General features: G+C 49.3%; 1 protein-coding gene across 4 annotated transcripts in view; it reads left to right on the forward strand.

Annotated features, from left to right (window-relative positions):
- Kcnn3 (potassium calcium-activated channel subfamily N member 3) overlaps positions 1-23,489 on the forward strand; it is a 146,224-nt gene that overhangs the window by 1,114 nt on the left and 121,621 nt on the right. The window lies entirely within an intron of this gene.

The raw sequence follows: 23,489 nt of genomic DNA on the forward strand, positions 1-23,489 counted from the left end.
AGAGAGAGAGAGAGAGAGAGAGAGAGAGAGAGAGAGAGAGAGAGAGATGTATTTCCTTTGCTTAGTTACATGGACCATCCTAACTTCCCATGGTTTTCTTCCTTGGTCCTGTGAGAATTCCTTTCTTGCTCTCCTTTGTGGGGACATCCCCATACACTGTCTAATCTGCAGACTCTGTGTTAGGGAGGATTAAAGAATCCCTTCTGAGAAGTCGCTCCTTTCCTCCAGGCTCACTCGTACTAAAGCATAACCCAGCAGCTTAACACACCAATTAATTACACTCTGCCTTGATGTGTTTGCCAGTTCCTGCTATCTCCCTCCTTGTCTCCCCTCCCTGCTCCACTCCATTTTCCCCAGGATAAAAAAGAAATAAATGTCTGGTTGGGGGTGGAGATCCTGTACCATTCCCCAGCCTCCCCCCCAACCCCCTTCCCAAGTTTCTATTTCCCTTCTCTTCCCAGAGAGACTCCAGGGTAAAACAGAGATGCTCCCGAGTCTCTCCCAAGGGCACCGGGTTAAAAATATAGGTGGAGGAAATCAGCAGTCCCTTCCCTCAGGAAAGAGGACTCAGAATAAACCTGCTGCCGCCTTGTAAACATGCCCTGATAAAAATGGCTACAGGTGTTACCCAGGCAGAGCAGATGGGCACCGCCTTGGCATCACACGGGGAGCGCCTCTCCTTAGGATGGGATGACAGGGCTTCCCCAGCGGGTCGCAGGAGTCGGCACCCCAGCTCAGCCCTGGTTTTTTCCTCCCACCCCAACTCCTTCTCCTTGGGATAAATAAAGATGAGTGTGTGTGTGTGTGTGCACACTGGATGGAGAACGGCAGGCACAGGGCACTGTCTTGGGGGTGAGGGGGACGCTCCATTGCTCTATCCTGGTCGTGGAGAGGGCTTTCCCTCCCAGAGGGGAAGGAGGTTGAGGAAGGTGGGTTTTTGTCAATGCTGTACTTGCCAGGAAGCTGCATGCTGGAAGGGAATTGTTGGACAAGCGGTTTCCCCTACTGTACCGTTTGGCCCCAGTTTGTTGGTGTTTGCATGTGTATATGTGTACTTGTGTGAGTGCCTGCTTGTTCTGTGGATTTCTGTATTTGTTTGTCATTTTGGACGAGGGGTGGCTGGGGCTGGCTGGCGGGTAGTTGGGAGGGGCTCAGCTGTTGGAGGTTTCAAATAGAGCCTGTTTCAGGCAGCACACAGCTGCTGGAGACTGTCACATTCCTTGTAGAGATCTAGTCACAAAAACCTGGGAGGTGCTGATCAGATTTCCCCCATTCCCAGAGTCTCCCTTTAACCTGACATGGGCAATGCTCCTTGTCAGGCAACCTGCGTGGACAGAGCCCAGACTTCCCAGCAGAGAGTCCTCCAGGGACCTGCTGCTTTGCAGGGACTGCCCAAGCCAGAGCACTTGGAGGCTGCGTTAGTCTAAATAGCTCCTAGATGAACAGACCTCTCCATGAGCAGAGTGGGGTTTCCCCTGGAAGCCCAGCTCACTTAGTCATTCTCTGTAATGAGAGCCTGGGAGGCTGCAGGTCCTTCTGTTCCCTGCCTTCTTAGAGCTGCCTCTCTTACTGTGTGCTTTGCTCAGGAGATGGGCTGGCAACCACCCCCTGGGAATTAGGAACCCTTGTTAGGGGGAATCCGTGGAAGCCCGAATCCTGGAGGTGTGGCATGGTGCTAGCATGTTCTTCTCAGTGGTCTCCGTGGTGGCTGTTAAGGAAATGGCTTTTCTAGGAGTCAGTGACTGTGTCCGGCTCCAAGTATGGGATCCATGATCATTTGTCTGAATGTGTTGGGGGTCAGTGGGGAGGGATGACTGTCTTCTCTGATGGAGTACTCATGGGAAGAGGCTTTCCCAGGAAGGAAGGCTGTGTTGACTGGGTGAGATCACCCGAGGTGTGTGCTTCCTCCACTCGTAAGCCATTGATTCTCTGGTGGTGTGGCACTAAGGGACAGTGGCCAGGAAGCTCCTGCTTGCCTCAGTCAGTGAGGTGATCACTTCCTGTGTACCTTGGGGATGATATTGGAACAACAAAATGTTTAATGAGGCAAATGTCCCTATCTACCATGGAGGGAAGTAGGATCATATCAAAGAATAGGACCAAATCTGGAGTTTCAGCTCTGCCACTGCTGGCTGTGTGATTCTTGGATGTCACGATATTCTGCAAGGGTGTTTCCAGTTTTCAGGTGGGGAGACTGGGTCAGATGAGGTCAAGGCCCTCCAGAGCACCTGCTCATGTAAGAGGGGTCAGCTGTGGCTGTTTGTAATGACCGAGGGGAGAGACACCTTCCTCTGTAATCTAACACTGGCTCTGAAGTAGATGGAAAGTAAGACTTGGGGATAGAGGAGAAAAGTTCTACAAGGAATCTGGGTCTGGTTGGAGGCTGTCTTTAAACACGAGGTAGCTGTTGGGGAGAGGTGTCAGCTCCCCAGCTTTGGGGTGCAGGGGGATGGGCTCTGTGACAGAAGAGCCCAGAGACACTCAGGATGGATGAGTAACTCTCCTTTGCTAGAGTTCTTGTGTGCCTGCCCCACTTTGCTGATAATTCTGGAAGCCCAAGGATAGACCAGGTGACCAGTCATTTTGGGTACCTACAATGTCAGTTTTCATTCAAAGGCCCTTGTGAGGAACAGGCTTCTTTTCCTCTGAGTGACTGATGGCCTGAAACCCTGGGCCTTAGCTAACTCTGAAGTTCTTTGCTTTATTTCACAAGACTGTACCCGCTCCATCCACCTACCCTTGGTTGATATCTGCAGCTGGGAGAGGCATTCATCATGCAGGCCCAGGTGTCTGGGAGAAAAGCAATGTGGCAGATACCCCAAGTGTGCTCAAAGTTCGTGTAAAAGAGAACCAGTGTGAGGAGGTTGAGAAATGGGGACAAAGTGCTTCCCAGCTCCCACCCTCACAGGCTGTAGGCGATGACACTGGAAGGAAGGAAGTTCCACTGAGAAAAGAGGTGGGAGCCTGGCGAGGCGGGGGGTGGTGTGGACCCCTAAAAGGTGCTAGGCTGTCTCTGAGTTGAATAGGGGCTCTAGTTTGTTCCTTCCTCCCTCCCTCCCTTCTCTTGCTCCTCCTGTTCTTCCCTCCCCTCCTCATTCTCCCCCAACTTCTTAGTATTGGAAACTTAGACAACAGAAGAGGGCTGAGTCTCTAGCTCCTGTTTGGAAGTCTTGACAATCCTGTGTCTGCCTATGACGTCCTCTAACTGTTAGTGTCTAACAGGATGAGAGCAATGGGGATTTAGCTTTTTTTTTTTCTTACTGTGTTCTTTTCTTTCTTTTGGAGCTGGTTTGGCCCATGTAGCCCTTTTACCTTACGCTATCAGTAATTCTCTACTGGATCCAAAGAGTTGGGGGTAGCCTGACCTGCTCTCTCCTCCTTAACACCCTGACAGGACATCAGGCCTCAGCCTGTGGCTGCTTCCTCAGGCTGGGCAGCAGGGTAGTTGTCTGTTTTCATAGATTTTGTACAGTCTCCATAGCTTCTCCACCACTGGCCTAGAGAGCCATCTCAGCCTTACCTCTGCTCTGTGTTCCCTTCTGTCTGCCCAACCAGACTTCTTGTCCTGTTCCTTTCTGATATCCCAGCTTGACCTGTTGCTAGGATGAAGCAGTCACAGATACAGGAGTCCCTATCTGCTCCCTTGGGTACATTCTACTTACTTCCTGTTACTACTCCTTCTTCAGATCACCAAGTGGGCCGCCATCCTAAACTAGTTCTACTGAGCAGCTAGAGGAGACTCCTATGCATACTCTTCAGAGAATGGTGCTTTCTTGGCCTGGGCCAATTTGTTGCTGGCCTCACAGATATCAGAAAGTCCCTCCAGCTTTCAGGTGGAATGATGGATAGTATTCTAGGCTTTTATTTTTGGTCTTTGAAGGGTGTGTGTGGGGAGGTGGTAGCCACAGCTTCACACCGTAGGTAAACACTCTACCGAGCATGTCTCCAGCATCTGAGATGCATCTCAGTCCCAATCCTCTGCCTTCCCAGGATGGAGGCCCTAGTTGCACAAGGACAGAGTGGTAGCCACGGTCCATAGGATGGAGGACTCTGCTTGTCTCCTTTGGCCCAAGTGCCTCCTGAGGTTAGGTTACTGGTTACCAGAGCATGTATTTCTGGAAGATTTTGGGGGGCACAAGTAACTATGATTTCAGGCATACTAGGAGGAAGAAATAGGCCCAGACCCTTGTGTGGAGCTTCTACAGGATGCCCTCTGAGGATATGAAGGCAGACAACTTGATAAAGCACTTTGGCTGCAAAAAGGACCCTGAGAGCTAGCAGCCAAGGGCCCCAGGTCTGCATGTCACATGGCATAGTGACCATGCAGCCCAGGGAGGACAAGCAGATCTGACAGTGTGAAACAGCCACAACCCTGCCCCCATGGTGAGCATTTATTTATATTCTTTGTGGACAGTGAGCAAATGAGTCAGACCTTCGTAACCTATAGGATTACGAGTAACTTGTCACCTACTTTCCTTTCCATGTCATCCGCTGTTTATAACTATCCTGGGGACAGGCTCCACAGGGCTTCCAGACTTCCCTTCCCCACAGGCAGCACTGGGCACTGGGACAATGGCTGGGCATTTGTCTTCTGAATAAGCTAATTAGAAAGCTACTCCATGGCCTGTGATTCCCTCATTTAGCTTCCAGGAAGGAGGATGTATGAGGCCATCCTCAAAAGATCCCCTTAAAAAAATTAGGTAGAGAAAACCAATACAAAATTGGAGTAACCTGGGCTGTGACTCAGTCTCTGAGGCAAATGTAATCAGAACAGAGAGCTCTAGTTCCATGCCAGTTGCTTATGAAGCACACTGGGGGGAAGTATGTGTGTGTGTGTGTGTGTGTGTGTGTGTGTGTGTTGTGAGGGGCGACTGTACTGTACTGACACAATATCCCTTTTCTTTGCACCATGACAGGACCACCAGAGCATTCATTGGTAGTTGTTTTTCTCTCAAAACCCCAAAGGGAGAGAGAGAAAGAAGAAAGCCATCAGTTCCTCTTTAAATAATGAGGGTGGGTATTCTAAGACTGCTAGCTCTCAGGAACCGTGGGGAGGAAAACTCGAGTGCCTTTTCTTGTGTGGAAAGTCCGGAGGAGGCTAATGGGTTTTCAAGGCCCCCTCCCCTTGTCATTCCACCCCCAGATGCTTGGGAGGCAGGGGAGAGGCTGGGGGGCAGGGACCACACTGTTTCTTTCTGCCCCACACTGCTCCTGCGTGAATTGCTGCTGAGTGACAGGTGAGGGAAGGCGAGGACCTTTTTCTTAAGAAGTGGATGACTTTACACCCAAGAGTCCCAGAAGTAGGTGGTGCTGGAGGCATCCTATGCAGATGAAATCACTCACTAAGCTAACACTGCCAGTGGGCGTGGTACTGAGATAAGAATCCTGCCCTTTTGACTCTAAGTTTCTGCGCCTGCTGCTGGATGCCTTGCTTATATTGTGTATGTGTGTGTGTGTGTGTGTGTGCACATGTGTGTGCGTGTATGTGTGTTTCCATTTTGGAGTTTCAATGCAAAACCTTGCACCTATGAGGTCAACAGTCTGCTGAGCTATCTCCCCAGCCCTGATCGTTTATACTCGGTTTCGGTTCTGTCCTTTTAGATTGCTTACATTCTCTCTGCATGTGTTGTATGATTTGTATATGTGCATATAACATGTGTACATGTGGAAGTCAGAGTTCAGTGTCTGGTGTCTTTTATTTTTGTGACAGGGTCTCTCACTGAAGCTGGAGCTCACTGAGCTAGAGTAGCTGGCCTATGAAAGGGCTCCCAACTCTGCTCTCACCCTAACCCTAACCTGTGTACTCTAGTTTTTATATGGATACTAGAGATTGAACTCAGACCCTTGTGCTTGCATGGAAGGTGTTTTGCTGATGGAACTATCCTCCTGGTTCAGCACTCCCAGCCTCTGATATATTTGTAGAAGAAATAGACCAAAATCTATGGGCCAGAGACCAGAAATACAGAATGTTGGGCTAGAAGAAGCTTGGCCAAGACATAGGCAGAACGTGATTGGAATGGGAGCTGTTGGTGCAGGAACCCAGACTGAAAGTTCTGTAGGGCAACCAGCTCCCCAGGGGTAGGCAGCCTGTTCATTGAAGTTGTGGGTAGGCCCATGGTGGGTCCCTGAGATGTTTTCTCTATGGGAGTATGGCCATTCACTGTTTTATGACCCTGGATAATTTGTGAAGAAGTAGCTGTGGGGATTACAGGGAAAGTGAGCTTGCTTTGTATAGGTTTACTGTAGGGACCTACCGCAGCACCATTGCCCCGCCCACAAGCCACTGCGCATCCTTCCCCCTCCCCCCAGCTAGCTGGCTTACCTTGTTCCCTCCTGCCTAGACCCTCTTAGTTTTCTCCTTCCTTTCCAGTGCTAGCTGCTGAGGTGGTCATGGGGAGTTGAGGGTCAGCATCATGTATTTCGCAGGCACAGTCCAACTGCTGCTCTGCATGGTCCCCACAGTGACTCAGGATCATTACAACCAACCGTACTTTCCAGCTGAGAAAATTGAGCCATCAGATCCCCTTCTTAGATGGTGCTAGAATGAACCTCAGAATGAGGTTCTAGGTATGAATGCTAGGAATGAACACTCCTAGCTTTTTATTTTTATGTGACTTATTTGTTTATTTTTTAAATTTCCAAACCAGAAAGCTGGGAACTTAGTGAGAACAGCTCTTGAGGGTTTCTCCGCTGCTATTCTAGAATTTTCTTCTTTCTTGACTTTTCCCTACTTTCTGTGCCTTTGTTCAGTGCTATAAGCACAGCTGGTGCTGAAAAGGGTTTGCCTATGCCTTTAAGGAGCCCCAAGGAGGTGCTGGTACTTGGTGCTTCTTGTGATTGTTCTTAGCTCACTTAAACCTAAAAGCTAAACTCCTTTGCTGCCTCCTGGTCATGTCCCCCCACAAGGACTGGCTGAGCCATTGTTCTCAAAGCCACATTCTCCAGGGCTATCCTGTGGGCAGTCAGACAGCCAGACAACATCGATCCTGGTTGGGCAGTTTATGGTATTGGTGCTTGGAAACACTAGAGGGGGGGAGAGAAACTTGGGCTGGATATGCTGGTGGGGCAGTTATTGAAGGATCAGATGAGCCACTGTGGAAAGAGAGACTCATTTGTGTAGGACCAGGGGATAGGGGATAAAGTGTGTGGGAAATACAATCTATGCAGGTATCTTGAAGATGCCCCCAGGATGTACATACAAGGGCAGATGGGAGGAAAGAGAAGATTGTGAGAGTTATTGGGGGCTGTGCTTTATCCTAAGAGCTTCTGAGCAGGGATCAAAACCCTCCTGCCAAGGGTGTGGGCCCAATGATTGACTTAATAGTGAGTTGCCAGGAACTCTAAAGATCCAATGCTCTTTTCCCCCTCAAATATGCTCTTGCCTGTTACAGACCGTCTGGTATGGTAGCGAAGGGGTTAGCATCTAAGTCTATATCTTAACCCTATGCCATACCTGTAGTAGAGAATTTGCTGAACCTGTGTCTTCAGATGGTAAGAGGGAACTCCAAGTTCTCCTTATAGCATAGGACTCAACACCTTTCCCTGCAATAACACCTAGAATCTTTCCCTGTACCATAGCATGCAGCATCCCTCTGAAGCACAGTACCTAGCACTCAGGACTTCTGTCTGTATTATAGTACCTAGCCTAGTACTCTGTAGTACACCACAGAGCTGGTCATGCATTGAATCTCAGTAGCTGCCAGATGTTGCTTTTATTAGAGGATACCACTTGGAGGACCAAGCCTGGAGGGACACAAGTACACATGTCCCCTGTGACCGTGCTTTCCAGGTGATTGTGGAGAAGAGAAGACGGGATACAGGTTAGGAGAAAGGACTCTGGAAGAGTTGAGAACATGGGGACCTTTCCCTCATTCTCAAGAATAATGGCCAAGCCACCTAGTATTACTGCTGATAGGTCTCAGTGTGTAATGAGAGGAAGGGCCATTCTTAGGAAGGCGGGACTGTCATGGTGGCTTGGCCTGGCCTTCTACAGTCTCCTATTATGAGAATACTCAGGGTTGGTAGTCTGTGGCCTGGGGAGAGCTAATTGGGTATAGGCATTCAAATTGGACAGGTGGAGAGAGCACAAAAATAGACCCATGGGGCCAGGCCAGAGGCTGAGAGGAAGGTCAGGGGGACACATGATGATCAAGCAGAATGAGATTGAGAGCTTGGGGCTCTAGGGAAGGAACCAGCCCAGAGACTGGCCTGAGACAGATCCAGGCAAGTGAAGACTAAGACATCTTGCGGTAAGTTCCATCAAGAGAACACAGTTTCCCTTCAAGACCTGAGACAGGGATACTTTGTATAACATCAAAGGTTCTGAGGCCTCTTTTACTCTGCTAACACTAAGGCCATGTTCCTAGCCAGGCACCAGGGGGCACCAACAGTAATTGAGTAGAGGAAGCAATGCCAGGGAACCTGGGAAGCCATTTCTCCCATCCCAAGGCCCAATCACAAGCTACTTGCATTGTATTCTGAAGGGAGCCTCAGAGTCGCAGGCAGATGACATGTGAAACAATATGCAAATTAGCATTTGTTATTGTGGAGTCGGCTGGCTGGGCATTATTCTTAAAGGATAAGAAGGTTGCTCAGTGTCAACTGAGCATAAGCACTGGCTTAAATGAAGCTTGTGACAAGCTTGTTGCTGCATGGGCTGATGGTACCTGGGAGCTGCAGGTTCTTTGTCTCCCACCTAGCATGTTCAAGGCCAGTTCTTCAGTGTTTAGCCCAGAGAAGTCCATAACAATGAGCACCTTGTACAGAGGGTCACCCAGCAACGAGGGAGGAGGCTGTAAGATCACATGACCTCCACAACCCCTTTACTAGTGGATAGCTTGGACTGGAGAAGGCTGCGGGGAGTCAGGAAGAGACAGGACTGCTGAGTCCTAACAATGGCCTACCCTTACTGCTAAGTCACCCTAAGGATCATGACTCAACCTCTCTGAGCTTCAGTTTCCCCATTTGTAGCTGGGAGTACTGACATTCACTGGCCCAGTGAGGCTCACACTTGGTAACAGTTGAGTAAGTGGCCAGCGCAGTGGCTGGCTGACACCTCTCCCAGGCTGGAGGCTCCTCCTCACACCTTCCCCTGAGCTGCCACCACACTAGTGAGGTTCTACTAGCAAGTTTTTTTTTTTTTTTTTTTTTTTTTCTGGGCCTTCTCTCCTTTGTGAGGTTTCTGATGTTAACAGATTGGGGCTTAGCCATATTTTTTTTTTCTCTTCTGACTCCTGTACATGGAGACATCTGGATCTGCTGACATGCTGACAAAGGTGCTGCTCTGCCTTCTCATGTTGAGTGTGAGAGTGTTGCCATGGACCAGGCTACTGTGTTTGGAGGGGCTCAAACCTGGAGACCATTGTGAAGAAGACCCTGACAGGCCTTCTCTGGGGATAGCTGGGGGCATTTCTCTCTTACGTAGTGTCATACCTGCCTGGAATGGCCAAGCTCCACCAACCTGGGTGGGCATGACTCCTGCACAGGGCCCACGTCGGTGAGGAAGGAAGACAGGGCAGGGACCATCGTTCAGGATTCCATTGTCCAGAGAGGTTATGTGGGTCATCCAAGAGCACTCTGCATCGTAAGAAGTAGGGATGCAGCAGGAATCTGGGGAGTCTGGGTTTCTGTCCTTTCCTTCTTTCCCTTTCTCCTACCCTTTCCCAAGCATCCTAGGTGCCAGGAGTGGAGGGATCTGTGCCCCAGAGGACTTACTCAGCACACGGCTCTCTGCCATCTCTCCCTTCTATCTATCTGTCTATCTATCTATCTATCTATCTATCTATCTATCTATCTATCTATCTATCCATCCATCCATCTATCCATCCATCTATCCATCCATCCATCTATCTTATATGTCTATTTATATATGTATCATGTATGTATGTATATATGTATGTATGTATTTCTCATCTATCTATGCTGGGAAATTAATTAATTAATTAATTAGTTAATTAATTAATGGTGGGAATTGAACTCAGGACCTCTGGAAGAGCAGCCAGTGCCCTTAACTGCTGAGCCATCTCTCTAGCCCTGCCATCTCTTCTTAAAAGTGCTTATGCTTTCACTGTGGCCTGGGAGCAGTAACTGACTGTTGAGCTGGCTGGCTTGGCACAGCAGAAGGTGGGGTTTTTTTTAAATTTATTTTTTTAATGCTTATTTTTTATGATTTCTTTTTGTTTTATATGTACTGGTGTTTTGCCTGCATGCATATCTGTGTGAGGGTGTCAGATCCCCTGGAACTGGAGTTACAGACAATTATGAGCTGTCATGTAGATGCTGGGAATTGAACCCCAGTTCTCTGGAAGAGCAGCCAATGCTTCCAACCAGTGAACCATCTCTCCAGCCATGGAAGGTGGGATTTTTAATTCTTCTTGTTGAGGATAGCAGTGGGGACTAGTTGTGAGCGAGGCTGGAAATGTCAATCGCTGGTCTGTTGTTTACCTAACTTACTCAAGGCACTGGGTTTCATGTCCAGGAAAAAGTGAGCAAGCAAGCTGGACAGGTGTGGCCTTTTAAGGGCTCTTGTTCGTGGCAGTGGTGACCTTTGCCTTTGATGTCTGCCTTGAAAGCCCATGGCTGTTGTCGGTCAGTCCAAGGTTCCCACTACTCTTTGGTCCAGACTGTTGTCAAGGATGCTGAGATCCCCCAGGAGTGAAATGGATGGGAGCTGGGAGCCAGACATAGATGTAGGCTGAGTCTGGAGAGTTTTATCATGGGCAGGTGACATCATAGACAATATTTCTGTTCCAGCAGCTTGGGAGAGTATGCCACAGTCTTAAAGCAGATGCTTCCCTTCTCTTCCTTGAAAACAACAGCAGAGCCAGTAGGATAAAGCAGGCTGAGAGAATAAAGCTTCTCTCTCTGCCAAGTCTGACTTTCTGAGTTCAAACCCCAGGTCGGGAGGGAGAGAACTAGCTTCTGTAAGTTGTCCTCTGACTTCTACATGCTCTTCCCTAAATAAGTCAGTAAGTGTGTGTGTGTGTGGGGGGGGGGGAGAGCGAGCGAGCGAGAGACTCCAAGTGGTTATGGGTATCTAATTCAGTGATGAAAAGAGGAAACAGAAAGGGGAGAAGATAAGGAATATTTCCAAAGGGTCTCGTCTGTGTCTTCACATCCCCCTTTAATGCCTCACTACAACATTTGAGGTGCACATCAGTAGCCCCATTTTAGAGATGCTGGTCTGGAGCCTCAGAAGGGATCTGTGTACTGCCCAGAATGTTGCAGCTAGGAGCATAGGAGCTGGGGCCTGAGCACAGGTAGAGTGGCTGAAAACTTGCCCAGCAGACGGGTGGCAGCAGGCTGGCTCTTGGCCTCTGTCTCTCTCTCTCTCTCTCTCTCTCTCTCTCTCTCTCTCTCTCTCTCTCCCTCCCTCCCTCCCTCCCTCCCTCCCTCTCTCTCTCTCTCTCTCTCTCCCTCTCTTTTTTTCTTTCTTTCTCTTCCTTTCTTTCTTTCTTTCTTTTTTTTTTGAGACAGAGTTTCTCTGTGTAGCCATAGTTGTCCTGGAACTTGCTCTGCAGACCAGGCTGGCCTTGAACTGAGATGTGTCTGCCTTTGCCTCCCAAGTGCTGGGATTAAAGGCAGGCACCACTATCCTAGTGTGTGCTTTTTCAAGCCAACAAACCAAACCAAACCAAACCAAACCAAACCAAACCAAACCAAACCAAACCTTATTCAGTCTTTCAGAGTCTCACTTTGCTCGCTGTCCCTTTATTTTCCTTCTTACTGGCCCACTCACCTGGTCTGACACCCCTAGGGTGTGTGGAGGGATAAGCAGAGTGCTATCAGTTTGATGTACAGGTTTGTGGGAGCTCCAGGAGTCAGCAACAGGGAAGGTTGGGCCTGCACACGCTTTGAGTTTCTGTCCTGGCTCCGTGGCTCTGTGACTCTAGGTTTGCAAATGAGGGCAATAGTGTTTCCTCCCCGGAAGAGTGTGTTTGTGATGGAGACATGATACAGAGAAGGCTTTGGGAAGGGCATGGTGAGCGTCAAATATTATTACAATTACATTGATAATGCTCTCACTAAATCGACTTCCAAACCTGGCTCGATGTTCCCTCCCCTGAGGGCTAGGATGGGTTCCACTCCTTAGCTCCTCCAGAGTCATCTGGCCCTATGTGCCTATCCTACTGTCCTGCCACAGGTCTCCTGCAGACTCTCCAGGTCTTAGCCCTGCTCTGTCACTTGCTAGCTTTAGGAAGTTGCTCTAACATACTGACTCACAATGTCCCTGGTGGCTCATGGTAACCTGGCTGTCAGGCTTCTGTGGGAAACGACAGGCTTCTGTCAGCAAGCTTGAGACATGGCTTTTGCCATACACTGGGTACTCAGTAAAGGTCAGCTGAGATTGTGGGTGGCTGGTGGGAACCTCTCTGGCTAGGCATGGGCAAGCTTGGAGGCTGGCCATTTATTTTGTCATCTGGAGAACGGAGCAGGGAGCTGGAGGAGTCTCCTTCTATCTTGGGCTGGTGACCACATGGAACTGGGGAATGAACAGAAGAAAATGGTAGCACTCTGGTGACAGGGTACTACCTGTCAGTGCGTGCAGGGTCTACTGCAAAGGTGGGCTGGAGGGTTATCTTCATGTCTCACGTGTGAAGGTAACGCAGCTAAGTGGATTTCCTCCCTATCAGGAGACGGCTGAGAGACAGGCCCTTTGGCCAGCTGCCCTCCTTGCTGCCCTCTCCCTGCAGGCCAGCCCTTGGCATGAGGCCTGTTTGTCTCCTGAACCCTCTGAGCAGCAGGGATTTAATTACTATAATGTAAGGAGCCGTGGCTCGAGGCCTTCTGGCAGAGGGGAAGCAGATTTGTCTTCTCACTGGGAGAATAAAAACTGATGGAAGAGAGAGAAATGATGGCCCCAAGGCCCCAGAGGTTCCAAGGCTGTTGAGCTGATGGGGAACATTTTTGGGGATAAGGAGAGAGGAGCAGGTAACAGTGGGGCAAGATAGGTGCAGGATACCCTTTCAATTCAGAGCCTTTGCTACTCAATTTTGCCTTCTATGAATAGTTCAGCTAAGCTGCCTCTGTTTCCCCAGTGACTGGGCAACAGCCTCCATTGAATACCTACTATGTGCTAGTTATAGGCCTTGAGAAACTTCCTGTCCAGGCAGGAAAGCATGTACTTTTACCCGGCCAACAGATGGCTAGTGACCACCTTTGAGGTGTCAGCCAATTATTCTAGCACAACACAGTAGGAAAAACCACAGTAGGCCAGACTCTTGCCCTTGGGGATGCACATTTCCATGGCTGAATCCAACAGTAAAGGATGTCAGCTAATTATATATGATGTTTGAAGTACTGTGAAGGAAAAGAAAGCTGGGTGAGGAGGGCACGGAGTTCCAAGAGGAAGCTTGTCATCTCAAATAAGTGCTCAGAGGAGGCCTTGCTGAGAAGGTGACATTTGGTGAAGGTCTGAGGTTGGTGAGCAAGCCAGGCGCTCTTGGCCATGGAGGTAGGGACTAGCTTCTTGAAGGCCTGGATCAGGTTTGTGCCTGCCATGATCTGGATAGTTCTGTCTAGTAGATGTAGAACATGAACTATTTTGGTCCTTTTATGCTTCCCAGTAGCCATATATTTTTAAAGATAGGACATATGAAATTTGTTAATATTTTCATTTCATGTGATGAAGCAAGATATTGCAATTTTAATGCATAAGCAATGTAAAAAATTTCAATGAGATGTTTCCATCCTATCTGCTGTGCTATGTCTGGTGTGTATCTGACGGCTCATCTCAGCCAGACACTAAATCTTCATTGGAAACACTTACACTGCTTTAGAGTCCATAAAATTTATAGTTAAATAAACACTCACGTTGCTGCAAGCATACTTTAGAGTTTTCTAATAAATTAATGGTGAACCAGTTTAGAATTTATGGTTATTTATTTTGGTACTAGGGGTTGAAACTTGGGCTTCACATGAGCTAGGCACATGCTGTACTACTGAGCTACATCCCTCACTCCCTGGTACATCAGTTTTCAGGTGAATAACTGATAACAAATTGTATGCATAAATTCCTCACACTAGCCATGTCAGTGGGGCTTGGTGGAACTTGTGACATCATCCATCAGAGACTCCCCAGGAGTGAGGAGCCCCTCCCTCTGCCTGGCTGACGGGAGGGGACTGAAGCCAGCCAGGAGGCAGGACTTGAAGCACTCTGTGAAAAATTTGCCCTTTATCCTGGTGAGATGGCATCAAGTGAGGGCTCTGAGCAGAGGCCAACAGGATGGCTTTGGTTTTAGAGTTAGACACAGACAGGGAAGCCCCATGAGAGGTTTGCGGATACTTTATGGTGAAAGCCTGTGGTGATGGAGACCTAGCATTAGCAGCCAGATGATGAAAGTGGTTGGTCCTTGCAGTGTTTGGAAGGATAGGTAGGCTTCTGGTGAGTCTGGTGAAGTGTGTGTGTGTGTGTGTGTGTGAGAGAGAGGGAGGGTGGGCAAGGGGCATAGGGTAGCCCTAGTAACTGGGTATGTAGTGCCCTAGAAATTGGGAGATTTGTGAGACCCACACTTGGGTTATAGAGGGTTCTTGTCCAGCCCCTTTCCATGATGGACAGCTCCCTTTGCATTCCAGAGGACAGTTTGGGACAGGGTTGGCATTCTTTAAAACAACACCAAGGGGTGGGCAAGATGGCTGAACAGGGTAAGGATGCTTATGGCTAAGCCTGTCAACTGGAGCCCAATCTCTGGAACCCATATGGTGGAAGGGGAGGAGGGACTCCTGCGAGCTTTCCTCTGACCTCCACATGTGTGTTCTAGGATGCCTAAGCCTCCAGCCCCACAGAATAAATACGTATTTAGAACATTAAGAAGGGGCTGAGGAAAGTGTTGAATGGGGAAAGCTCTTGCTGTACATGTGTGAAGACTAACTTTGACACCCCCCCCAATACGTTGAACACATATAAAAATGGACACAGCAGTGTCTGCAATCCCAGGGCTTCTGAGTGTGATGAGAGGCAGAGATGGGTGACTCCCTGGATGCACACAGGCCAACTAGCCTAGCATATGCAGTTGTGAACAGCAAAGAGATTCTGTTTAAAGGTGGAAGGTGAAGAGCAGCACAGAAGAACCACACCCAAGGACCACACCCATGCCACACCCCACCCCCAGCCAAGAAACAAAACGGCACACACAGAACCCAAGTCAAGTAAATGGTTATAGTGTGATTGGTGTTTAGTTCCCAAAGATCTCAGGAAGCTAATAGGGTCTTTCTGGGTCAGTCCACATTTGAAGATCAAGTCTCCCTGTTCTGGGCTGACCCCAGAGTGCTTTGATGGATAGGGTCAGAAGTGACCAGAGACTCCCATGGTATGGCCAGAAGATGTCTGAAATAAGGTGGACCCCATGGATCCCTAGTGTTCTAACACTTTCAACTATGTGGGCTGTGTGTGTGTGTGTGTGTGTATCAGTCAGCTTGAAAAGATAGCTCAGAGGCAAGGCCTTGGTGTTGGGAAGTGCCAGTTTCCTGCTCACTTGCCAAACCGTTGTGTCCAAAAACTATTGACTCTCCCGGGGCTCTTGGGGACCACTAAGCCATGCTGCTATAACTGTTTCCTTTCTGAGCGGGCATGGGGGTGGGGGGTGGGTGGGGGGTGGGTTGGGGAGGAACAGGGAAGGCTTTAGATGTCTTCTCCTGATCTCTTGGTATCTGATGGTGGGCCTTGGTCCCAGAGGGTGAGGGTCTGAGGCTTTGGGACCTGTGGGCCAGCTCTCCTCATTGGTCAGTCAGGTATTCTGGGTGTGGGTCTTCTGATCCATTCAGTGTCGGACTCTGCCACTAGATGACTTTAATAATTTAATCTTCAGCTTTATTTGCCCGTTAGTGGTGCAGGCGAAGGAGTTGTAAATGGGTGATGGTGGCTCAGTTAATGCTGATTCCTTTCTACTTCCATGAGGAACCTCAGGAGTACCTCGCACAAGCTTCTCTGGCCTTTGGTGGAGAGAGACGGCCTGTCTGAGGAGGGATGTTGATGAGGAACAAGAGGCGGGGGAAGGTATTGATGGGGGAGACCCGAGATCTACCTGGTCTGTGAGCCAAAGCTTTTCACCTAAGGTGCTTCTGCTCTCAGAAGACTTGTAGCAGAGCATGGAGACATGTTTGGTCATCACAACCAAGGGAAGAATTTGGCAGACACCTGATGGGCAGGGGCCAGGAATACTCACCAAAGCTAGGCATTACCCATTTCCAAAAAAAAATTTGTTTGTTTGTTTTTGTTTTTTTCAAGACAGGTTTACTCTGTGTAGCCCTGGCTGTCCTGGAACTCACACTATAGACCAGGCTGGGCTCGAACTCAGAAATCCACCTGCCTCCGCCCCCCAAGTGCTGGGATTAAAGGTGTGCGCCACCACCGCCTGGCTGATTACCTGTTTCCAAATAGCAGAGGTTGGAGAAGCCTGGGTAGATGGCTTGTTACAAGGACAAATGGAAGGATGAAATCGTCATCCTAACTGCAGTGTGACACTAGTCTTCTCTGGGATGCTGGACTAGGTGGGACTCAAGACTTCAGTTTTATTGAGGGTCTCACTATGTAGGCCCCTGCTGGTCCAGAACTTGCTAGATAAACCAGGCTAGCCTCAAACCCACAGAGATCTACTTGCTGCCTTCTGATAGCTAGGCTTTGAGGCGTGCACTACCACACCAGGCTCTCAGATTTGAATGCATGCCCATTTTCAACTTCGTGTTCAAATTCATGCCCCTCCAGGTTCTTTCTTTGTTTCTAATTTCTGTATCTTTATATTCTTAATCTTGGAGGTTTTATCTGTAGACAGGGCTGAGGTGTGAGCCACATTAGAGCCTGTGAGCCTGTGAGAAGGAGAGACTTAGGGGCTTCTCCAGGGGCCCCTCTTACCTCCAAGAGACCTCATATGCTGGGCACGCTTTAATCTTGGTCTTTTTTTTTTTTTAATGTGCATTGGTGTTTTGCTTGCATATGTGTCTGTGTGACGGTGTCAAATCCCTTGGAACTGGAGTTACAGACAGTTGTGAGTTGCCACGTGGGTGCTGGGAATTGTCCTTTGGAAGAGCAGCCAGTGCTCTTAACGCCAGAGCCATCTCTGCAGCCCCTGCACAGTCTTTGTTGTTGTTTCTGAGAATGAGTAGAGCTGAAGTCTCCATTTAAGAAAGATGGAATTTTCAGGGCTTACTGCTCTGTGAGTGGGAGACTCAGCTGGTTTAGTGGCAGATTTCCCGGCATGGGGAGAAACAGTTGGTGTGCCAGCCTGGGTCAAGCTAGAAGCCATTTGAGGTTGTGTGGGTCACTACCTTGGGAAGCAAGTACTTGTGCTGAGTTGCAGACCAGGCCCTGGGGAAGGCAGATCCAGGAAAGGTCTGTGGACTTCCTACTGGGAGATTCTCACTGGAGCTTGCTTGCTCTTTGCTTGGTGCTGACTCTGATGATGTTAGGGAATGCTGAAATGGACAGTGTCGGTTAAGGGGTGTGCAGGCTTAGTAGCTTGGAGGCATGCAGACTGCTGTGAGTACCATACAGGCTCCTCCTCCTTAAGGGTGTGCTGTGGATCTGAACGTCTGACTTTTCAGACACAGTTGGGGCTTGAGTCTGACTTTTAGGGCTGTGTGAGGCAGAAGCAGGAGAATGTTCTGAGCTTGAAGGGACAGTGGTCTGGTGGGGTCAGGTGGGGTTGGTGGGCTCCAAATCAGAGAGTTTCAGGTGTTCTTAGGGAGGAAAACAGGAGGCAGGTTTCCCTGGGAGAGATAAAGAACAGACTAGAATGGGACAGGAGTTCCCCGTTCACTGGGTCTTTGTATACCAGGCTAAGGGCTTTGCACGGTTGCTGGAAGTCAGGAGAAACATGGCAGTGGTGTGTGTGATTGAGCTTTGGCACAGAGAAGGACAGTAGGAAGAAGCTGGCAGCATGAAGTGGGGGCTTGAGCCAAGCTAGGGACAGTGAAAAGGAAAAGGTGGGGACCCACAAGAGAGCAATGTGGGGTGTCCTCCTTCCGGCCTGGAGTTACGAGATTGCATGTGAAGGTTGATTCAAGTACTGAGGCTTGAGCACCTCGCTACTTTGACCAAAATCCAGCCTTTCCTTGGTTGATAGACAGCAGTGAGCAGCCAGGCAGCCTGCTGTCCCAGAGAGCGGGGCGGCAGAGTGCCCATACCAGCCGGCACCAACTGGCACCAACACCCTGGCTGGGGGCTCTCCTTCTGGAACCCAATCAGCCCTGGCCTCCAGCCAGACCCAATGGAGACAGATACACCCTCTTCCTGCATGTCTTCAAAGATATGGGGGGGGGGGTAGTGTCAGCGTGCAGAGCCAGCCCCTCTGGGATTCATGTAGTAGCCTGGGTGTTGTGTGGCCGACCATTCATAGGAACAAATAGGCAACTGTCAGGGTGCTCTGGGCCTCAGTTTCTCACTATCTTTAATCGACAGGAAGTGATGATGGATTGGACAGGATGGGTAGGAGAGGTGAGCTATGGTTACCATTGAAGGAGAAAGATGGGTAAAGTGGGGTTGGCAGTTCTCATAGGCCGTGGCTCTGATGGGCTGGAGGAGTGCAGGAGGCTACCAGTGGAATCCAACCTTGTGATTCACTGATGATTTTTATTATTTAACTTAGGGCTATCTTTTCAAAACATCATCGTCTCTACCAGCCACCTCAGTGCAGTGACCAGAAAGGCCAGTGTGATCAGCCGGTCAGCTCAATCTCTGGTCTTACTCTGTGTTACTGGAAACTTTCCTGGACCCACAGTGCTCCCTCCACCATGACAGCCTCCCTCAGAGGCTATCTGGGTCTCTTTCCAGAGCTCTAGTAGGGGCCCAGCCTAGTTCAGGCTCCAGAGAAGAAGTCCAGCCTGGCCTGGCATGCTTGTACTCATGCTCACTGTCCTCTGCCCTCTCTGTGTGTGAGCTGGACAGACATGAAGGCTCCCTGAGGGAAGGTGTCCTGCATAGCACAGGATGGTGATGTCGCTTTCTGGAGTCCTCAGGAAGATTCTAGGAGACCAATGATGTGCTGACGCCAACATGTAGAGGCTGCCTGCAGGTGTAAGGGATCAAGGCTGAGGTAGGCATGGAATGGCAGAGGTGGGTGAGTGTGAGACAGGCCTCAGGGGAGGCCCACAGGAGAGAATCTGTGAGGAGGGGCCAGGCAGACATGGGTTAGCCATGTGAGAGCAGAAAGACTGTACTCCAGGTCTTCAGTAGCCGCCTGAATGTGCAGGTGGAGGTGACGGGGGCTGGGCTTGGGGCTGCTCTGTAGCTTTCATCACAGCAGGTGATGAGGGGTGGTTTCCTCAACAGCCCCAGTGACTCAAGACTAATCAGCCTCCATTCTGCCTTCAGTGGGTAAAGTAGTCCCTAAAGGGTAGTCCAGAAGGCCTGGATTACCTCCAACAGTGGCAGGGGAAGCAGAGCTCTATGTGCTGCTGTATCCCTTTCCCACGTGACTTATGGCTGTTTGCTTCTCCTGGATTTGATCTAGCTACAACTGTCTAAGGGGCATGGTGGACCGAGGAGTGGGGCAGATTTGACTATTCCAGGAGCCATGAGGGGCCATGTTGTCTGCTGAGATACAAAAAATGAATAAAACGGACAGAAAGTTGGTTTACTATGCACTTGTGAACAAGGTCAGTGATGCTCTACTCTTCTTGGGTGCTGGTATCGTGTAGATGCTCATCCAGGCTGGGATGTGGCTGGAACGGGCCTCTCAGCCCTTGGTCAATATGACTGCAAACATCAAGACTACTCTCGAGTCATGGTCCAGGAGGCCCTGGGTGACTTGAAAGCTGAATCCTCCCAGGACTGCTTAGATTTGAGAGCTAGGCAACCAAGAGAGGTTAACAGGTCTCCGTGAGATAAAGGTAGAGGAATGAGTGAGTAGAGAAAGGGAGTGCAGACTGTAGCCAGTGGCTCAAGCCAGGAGAGGCATTGGCTGCGTCCTTGGTTTAGGGAGAGGGGAGCACGTCTTATCTATCTCATGGGGCCTGGCTAAAAGCCAGCGCTGATGAATTCCAGAAGACTTTCTAGCCAATGAGTTCTGGAGCTAGTTCTGGACAGCTTTGTCTTCCAACTGGGAAGCAAAAGAGTCAAGTCTTTCTTCTGGGCTTGAGGGACTGTAGAACACCGGGGAAAGGCAAGGTTTGAGTTTTCCTGCCCTGAATAACAAGGGGTGTCCCTGAGGGTCACTGTGAACACTTTAGGGTAATTCTGCAGTTATTCAAACAAGGTCCTTTGGAGGACAAGGCTGTGTGTGTGTGTGTGTGTGTGTGTGTGCGTGCGTGTGCAGTGTTTGGCTCCTTTTCTGGTTGAAAACTTTGGAGGGCCTTGTTTCAGAATACCCAGGCCAGAATCCATGTTTGGAAATGTGTCTCTGTTGCAACTGCATTGGTTAAGGGGGCTCATGGTTCCGTGTGGTAGAGCCCCTGTGGTGACAGCAGAGACTTCCTTGGTCCGTGTGATCCTTTCCAAAGGCAGGTGTGTCTCATTCCTTCAGAACCCATCTGGAACTGGTCAGCAGACTAAGAGGTGTTGTATGAGATTCCTTGAGGCTGAGCAACCAGGCTGGGCATAGCCTGTAAGCTTTCCTCAGAAATGTGTGGGATTTGGCACCACACTGGCTGGATACTGAAGAGTTGATACGATGTAGAGTAGGCATAGCAAAGAGGTTTTATCTGGGTGTTAATTCTGGATGGTTGGGACCAGAGCTGTGATGAAAAGGATGGTGAGCTGCTATCTGAGCTCAGTGAGAAAAGTGCTGTGATTGATTGGTGATGTCTGTCATGGCAAGGAGAGATGGAGGGAAGAGGGGATTTGCTTTCACTGGTATTGCAGAAAGAATGCAGAGATCCTAGACTGACCTTTAGTGAATAACTCATATGTCTTTGCATCCCAGTTTCCTTGTCCCTAAAATGAGGGTGATAAGGTTATTGTGTATCCAGTAAGAAACTGGAATTAAACATCTTATTCAAGGTGAAGATCTGGAGTGTGGATGTCATTGTTTTGAATTCACTCAGGAGCCCAAAGTGACTTCATAGCTGTAGTGTAGGTTCTACTTTTTCTGCTTGCTGAGGGAACCACAGAACAGTGTGTAAGACACTTGATTGGCATGACCTGTGACCAGGCCTGTGCCAGGCATCTGGGACCAATATACATTCTTGACTAAAGTGTCAAAGACGTGTTTGCTTGCGTTTCTGACTGGTAGTCACTTCATTTCTGTCAACGATTCCCCAAATGAAGATTTAAACACTGTTTCTGTGTGTAATGAGAAAAGGCCAGAAATCTCTCTCTAGAACTTTCTCTCTGACTCTCCATTAAAGGTAGCAAAATTGCTTTATAAAGTCTGAAAGCCTGACAGGATCATGTATTAACAATGCATACATTATGTAAATCTGGGTGTAGTTACTTGATTTGCATAATAGATGGGCTGAAGGAGAACCAGGAAGGGGAAAGGGAAGAAGAAAGGGTACTTGCCCAGATCTGTGTATATTAGGGTTCCCAATTTACCCCACAGAGTGAGTTTCCCCCTTTCCATGCTCCTACTTGGCCTTGAGATTACTATGTTTCCCCTGCTGGCCAGTTGCCTGTCCCCCTGTGGTTACCCCTCACGTGCCAGACAGTCACCCAGGTGGGCACAGAGGGCCTTGTGCTTGCTTCTTGAGCAGAGGGACTTCATTAAGTCTCATAGTCCCTCTGTGGACAGAGAGCTTTCCCCAAGAGCTTCCCCTGGTCATTGTAAATTACTATATCTGTCCTGCTGAGCCATTGGACTTTAAGTGACATCTTGAATTGCATGTAAGTCTTGTTACTGGGTGACTCTTTCTTAGACTCTATGAAGCAGAGGTGGGGAGGTATCTTGGGGGAACATCCCTCCTGATCCGTCTGCATTCTCTCTGGACATATCTCACAGTTGCTTTGAAAGGTTTTTATGCTCTGGCTATGAGGGGTTTCAAAGTTCTGTTTCTCTACTCTACTTTCTGACTCCCGTTTAAGCCCTCCTCTGTCCTACACTGCCAGAGGCTGGGACTCAAACCCAGGGTCTTCTGAGTGATAGGCAAAATGAGCCCCAACACTAGCACCTGCCCTTCCCCTGAATTTCACAAGAGCTGAAATTGAAACCAAGGGTATTTGAGGTCAGAACCCAATGGATACTGCTTGGAAGCCTGTGGATTTGGAGGGTTCAGGTTTAAGGGGTGCTGGGACCCATCTGTGTAAGTCAGACAGATGTGGGGAGCAGCTGGGCAGCTGGCTTCTCTGGATGGTGCAGTGGATGTTCTGTGCAGATACACAGATACAAGAGCCCCGCCCCCCCTCTGGCAGAGGGTGGACAGAGGGTTAAGTCTGCAAACAGTCTAGAGTTTGGTGTGGTCAAACCTGCTCAAATTTCCCAGTATTAGGGCTCATTCGAGGCTCTGAGACCCTGAAGATAAACAAGAACTTCCAGCTTTCTTTGGCTGAGTTCCTGCTGAGAGTCCTGGTATTTCATGAAGTCACTACATTTATTGTCCCCATTTCATAGCAGAGTATGATAAGGCTTGGTGGGAGTGAGGTGGGCTGGCACCAGAGGGTCAGGGAAGGTGGGTAGAGATTTCAAGCAGGGTAATTCCAGAGGTTGACAGACCCTTTCTGCCAGGAGAGGTAGACCTGGTATACTGAGTCCTGTCCAGCTCACAGGGCCATCACTGTGGCAAGTGCAGAGTATGGCCCCTCTCATTGGCCTGTTTGTTTGGCTGGTGCATTGGTATCTCCTGCCTGGGGTTGGGGGCATCTGAACCGTTTGTGGTCCCTTTCCCTCTGGAATGAGGCTACAGCTCCTTCTATACCCTCTTACACCCAAGCACAGACTCCACAAGCCCAGTGGAAGACAGGTGCCGGGAGGAGTCTTATAGACGAGGCTGAAGGGGGATCTGAGGAACAGAGATGGGAAAGGGATTGTCCTTTTGTCTGGTAGCCAATGGAGTGATAATCACAGGGGTCCAGGGTCACAGGTCAGAGGAGTCTCTCTTACTCACTCCACTTTGGGCTTGCATCATTGCCTCCTGGGAACATGTATGCTCTTGCGTATATTTCCTTTACTCCTGGTCATCCTCTTGGCTTAGGCAGGACTTTGTTCTGGAGAGCTCTCACACGGTCTCACCAGCGGATGGAGCAGAATCTACTGATCCTGCCTGGTGGGGCTGTGCACGTGCACACAGTTTGCTCTCCCAGAGGACAAGGGTCCTCTGCACGGATCCCTGTGTTCACCACTGGTGTCCAGGCTTCTGACTCTGGAGGGGCTGTGGTTAGCATTGGCGGTGGGCAGTAGGCAGCAGTTACCTAGCATGCAGATCTGAGAGGCTGAAAGTGATGATGGAAGTGAAGACTCATTATAGACTGTGGGACATTAGGTGGGCAATTTAGCTTGGTAATTTTCTTGAATAAAATAGGTGATAGTAACACATTCTTTGGGGGTACACCAACATATATATATATGTATATGTATATGTATATGTATATGTATATGTATATGTATATGTATATGTGTATATAT

Source organism: Grammomys surdaster, unplaced genomic scaffold (assembly GCF_004785775.1).
Source record: "Grammomys surdaster isolate TR1022 unplaced genomic scaffold, NIH_TR_1.0 125946, whole genome shotgun sequence".
Lineage (NCBI taxonomy): Eukaryota > Metazoa > Chordata > Mammalia > Rodentia > Muridae > Grammomys > Grammomys surdaster.